The following is a 5,475-nucleotide window of genomic DNA, read 5'->3' on the forward strand; positions in this document are numbered from 1 at the left end:
TCCCAGTCAACCTTATGATTTCATCATTCTTTTCAAATACTAATGCTTCAAGCTATTGTTTTTCTCTTTCTAGATCTCTTACTTTATCCTCAGCTATCCTCAATGCATCAAGATTCTAAATCATCTATGTGCTGAAATGTTCATGTCCTCTTTTCATTGCTTTTAGCTGATCAACCAATGCTTTGTTCTTTTCTTTCAATACTCCAATCATTTCTTCAGTCTCTTCAGATATACTATTCTCAAATGATGTTTTAATTTGTTCCACTAACTCTTGAGAGTCCTGCAAATCATCAGATAATCTTCTTCTAACTTTCAATGATTTTTGCATTTGTCTTTGCATGTCTGCAATCACTTGATTAGCATGATCCAACTCTTCTTGCAGATACACAATTCTCTGAGATTGTTTATAGCCTTCCATTGATAAGATCTTTCTCTTTAGGTTGTTAAACCTTTTTCCAAGATTCAAGCTCTGATACCAATTGTTAGGCCCAATATGGAAAGCTAATGTACTGAGAGGGGAGAGGTGAATCAATACTTTAAATCCTTTTATCAACAATATTTTTACTATTATGCATAAACCACAAACTGCTATAGCATAACATAAAGCCAAAACAAATAAATAACAATCATACATGATTCACTCCATAACACATATATATTGGTTACGCAGAAACTCTTGGTTAGAGAGAAAAACTGCGGTGGAGATGGCACCCACAACTTCACTACTGCAATAATAAAGGTTGCTCGGTTAGAGCTACATATTCAGCTATTTCTGATAGCTTACCCTGTTAGGAGTATCAAGATCTGTTAGATCTACCTTGCTAAAGGATTTTACAACACTTAAACTAAATGTTGCACCTGGTTAGAGGCTTTACAATTTATAGACTTAGTTAGAGTCTTTTACCCTGTTAAAGGTTTCTCGTACAACTTCAAAATATTTCAATAAAATCTTTACAAATATCTGCAACTTTACATATGAAATGTTATAGCAGATTCTATGTGCTCAAAATAAGATTACCTTGCTTATAGCATACCTCGGTAACCCCATAAAGTAACTCCGTAAACCCTTCTGTTTACTCTGTTCTTTGACTATTCTCTAAAATCCTTCTCGGTGACCTCTGTGTCTCTGTAACAGTCATAACACTTAGTGCTTTCTTATGTATCACACATGTCTTGCTTCATACACCTCCGTATATCTCTATCTATCACACTTTTATCCATAATCCATGTTGTATAAATAGATCTCTTATGTCGGTGATCTGATTCATTGTTTCGATCTTACAAACATGATTTATCGAATGAATAACTATATAAAATATTCCATTGGTTAGATGACCTCAAAATCATACACAATCTTTAAGTGCAATTTCCAATGTGATAACGGTTCTATGTTCCTCGATCTTGTAACACATTTTCCCATGTGTGTCTAGATTCAATGAATTTGGTAACACATTTCACTTGATGTATCATTATTTCTACTCGATAGACATGGAATGTTACTCGGTAGATAGCTTGGTGCATACTGGGCTCTATGACTACTTTCTTCAATAACCAACTATTTTGTGCATACCGACTAAATGTTTCGGTAGTAGTAACCGACTAGAGTATATAGAATGACTTCGGATATAAAACTAATGGCAACTTGATAAGTAGTAACAATCTCCCCTTTTGACATTAGTTGAGATGTTTGACAAAACTACTTTCAAAGTCATAACTCAAAAATCTATATACTTACAAAATTTGACTAAACAGACAGCCTATACATTAGTCAATGAAATAGTATATTCAGATATACTCCCCTTATCAATATACTATACAAAACTTTGAGTTTGCATGCTCGGTGATCAATGTTCTGTGATAACTGCTCGGTTCACTACTTTATTCTTTGTTCCCTGTCAAAATTGACTCTGCATTTGAATACTCTATTTTGCTCGGTATATACTCCCCCTGTATACTACATTCCCCTCTATACTTTGATATGATACTCACTCCCCCTTTTTGACAAACGTCAAAACTTATTTACCATTCGGTGGTGGCAACTGGTCAAAAATGGATTTATACTTTATCCTTGCATCAGTGAGAGTGACAGAGAGGGCATCCTTAACACTGTCCATGAGTGAATTTTGTGCTTGAATGTCAGCTAACAGTGAAATGAGTCCATCTAAGGTACTTCCCTCTTGTTGAGTGGATAGGGAGGTATCTTTGTTGATCTGTTCTTGGACGGAGGAAAGATGAGGAATGAATAATGTTTGAAGTGTCATTATGTCCACTCTTATCTTGTGTTCTTCATTCCTGAGTTCCAATTGTTGAGCCATGAGCTATTGTAGCTTGGTATAAAAATTATGAATGGAATTGGGCTCAGTGGTCAACTTATTTGATAGATCGGTGATCTCTTTCTCAATTGCTTCTATTTTATTCTTGATATCTTTAATAAATAAAGAGAATGTACAAAGTTTCTGAAATAAATAAAGAATGTACTTGAGTTGAGGGGTCAACTTAACAATAAATTTGACAAGTTTAACTTTGCCAATGGCAATAGCTTTCTGTACCTCTTCAATCATTTTTGCAGTGAGCTCCTTGTCTTTTAACTTGCTCAATTATTTGGATGCATCTACTCCAGATGTCTCTATCTTGGTTAGGAGTTCATCTAGTTGAATGTGGATGGCTGCATCTTTGGTTACTATAGCTTCAGGTAGCATATCGGTTAAGAGTGATTTCACCTTCTGAAGTACTTTATTTTTCTTTTGAATAGCCATTTGCTTCTCCTATTCAGCTTTGGCTTTGCATAGTTCACCGAATTCAATGAGTGCTTGCCCCTTTATTTTGGATATATCAACATTGGGCAACACTATTGGTTTTGACAAATCTAATTTGAAACTATGCTTTTTCATCTTCTTTTCTTTACCTTTCATTGGTTGGACTAAAACAATGGCTTGTGAGGCTTGTTGACCCTCAGTAGGTTGCTCGGTAGAGGCAACACTCTAGTTGATTTTTTAGCCTTTGTAGTGTCCTTTGGTGTCTCTGAGCTTGGTGTCTCAGTTGCAACATTTTCAGTGCTGGAAGGAGCTTGAGAGGTCTATTCTTGAGAAGTAGCTTATCCTATTGTTGATTTGTGACCTTTTATGCCTTGCTCCGTATCCTTAGGGGCCATAGTTGAAATAGGCTGATTGACCGGATGATAGGGCTGAACTTGTTCCAAAACTGATTCCCTGGATACAAGTTGGGCATAAGCATTCCCTTCTATCATTTCCTGTTCCAGTGCCTCTATATCCATGATATCTTCATCTACTTGTATGGTGTCAGTAGGGTCCTGATCGATGATAGCAGGATCTTTCTCGGTGACATCAACTATTTCAACTTCAGCTTGCTCACCAGCATTCTTGATTCAAAATATTTCCTACCATTTTTCTTTGGTCTCATTCTCTACATCCAAGTAAAGGCCATTCATCAATTTCGAGGCTCTTTGCTTGACTAGGAATTTTGTATGGCAGTTTTTTAGATGTTCGGTGATCTCATATACTGACATGTCTGGGAAAAGATGTACCAGACTTCTTTCTCTCATCTATTTCTCTAAGTTCATTGCATACTTCCACCTATTGTCAATATGCAAATATAATTCATTTGGAAGAGATTTACATACTTCCAATGGGACCAATCAGAATTTCAATAGTGTGCAGATGACCGCTTCTTCTATTTGTCTCTTTTCATCATCAGATCTAGATTCATATTTTACATATCTGAATGATCTGAATCCACCATATTTCTTTAGATTAGCACAAAAAAATTCAACACTATGTACATTTACCTTCTTGCTCTTGACAATCTGAAATTTACTTCCATCTTTAGATTTGGTGTCACTAGACTCTTTTGCCAAAATGAGTCTCCGAGTAGATTTCTTGTAAGTTTTTGTTATCTTTGGTGTGGCAACACTCTTTGTTTTCTTACTCGGTGGTGTTGCAGATGCTCTTGTGTTAGGTCACTTTGCTAAAGGATTTGGTGATACCTTTGATGTATCTTGTTTCTTTCTTTTCAACACTTTTCCCTTAGGCAATTCGTTGCTCAGTGTTATAGCTACCTCTTGGGCTTCAGATTCCTCTTCGGTAATGGCTATAGTGCCTTTGATAGGTGTGGAGGAAGAATCTTCTCCAAATTTCTCCGTTAATGCCTTTATCATCTTTGTTTCCTTCCTTGTAGCTTTGGGTACTACAATGCTCATTTTTACTTTTTCCTTCACTTCTTCATATGTTCCATACCTCAACTCGGTAGCATGCCTTAGTAATGTAAGAAATGCATCTATCTATTGTTGTGTGATGTCAAAATCAATATCGTAACCCATAGGTGGCAAAGATTGAGTTCTTGGTTCCACTGCATTCACATAACAGTAATCAGTGTCCACTTCAAAACATATGTCATCCTTGTATTTCTCCACTAGCTTGGGTGGAATCCGGTACCTATTATGCATCCTTTCCTGAAACTTGCTAAAGTAATCATCCATAATATCATTAAAGTTATCACCTAGCTTCTTGATGAAGTCATTGATTTGATGGGTGATTGGTCAGTGTAGTTCCCAAACAACTTTATCGACTGATGGAAAGAATTTTTCAAAATAGAAAAACATGCATATTAACAGTGATCCAAACTTTAGTGTATTGGCTGAATTGTTCTTCTTTGGCTTCCTTATGGTGTTCAGATTCTCAAACAGGTTTTTCAGCAATACCTCACATAAATCAATTTTCATGCCTTTCTTCACAATTTTATATGCTAAGTCTACTGTTGCATAGGGTACATTGTTTTCCCTTGCCGATTGGAAGAAATAGTAACCTATTACTCTAATGGCAAACTTTAGCTCTGCATCAGTGACATTGTTCAATTTCAGTCCCCTGCAATCAAATTCTACTCTAGTAAAACTGATCAATTCCTTCTGTGATATCATTTTCTGAGCTCAGGCATGATCATAAATAGGGTAACCGGTGATCAAATGAATGATTTCCTTGGTGATCTTAAACGGTTGCTCTTCTAGCCACATGAAGTCATCATGAACTCTACTCAGAACAAACTTGACCCACTGGGGTTTGAAGACACGGGGATAGGTTAGGGCTTCAATCAATCCCTTGATCTTAATGTGCTCATACTTGCTATCCATTTTACCATCGGTGCACAATTCATCATATGTGTCTTTGATTTCAACGTGACCTAGTTCTTCAACTCGACATTTGGTAAAGAATCTCACATCCTCGACTAATAAAACTATCTGGAATGAGTGAAAATGCAATTTTTTCATCCGGTTCAGATGCAATTTTGGGGGTTAAAGAGTATTTCAGTGAGGGATTTTCAATGTTCTCAACAACAACGGGATTCTGCATCTTAGGTGCTATTGCAAATTTCAGATAAGAATTAACACAAGATCCTTAGGGTTTGAAGATTTTCAAACGGCAGACGCTTCACACTTAGCAGATAATAACAAATTGATATAAT

This window comes from Cryptomeria japonica, chromosome 10 (genome assembly GCF_030272615.1).
Source record: "Cryptomeria japonica chromosome 10, Sugi_1.0, whole genome shotgun sequence".
Classification (NCBI taxonomy): domain Eukaryota; kingdom Viridiplantae; phylum Streptophyta; class Pinopsida; order Cupressales; family Cupressaceae; genus Cryptomeria; species Cryptomeria japonica.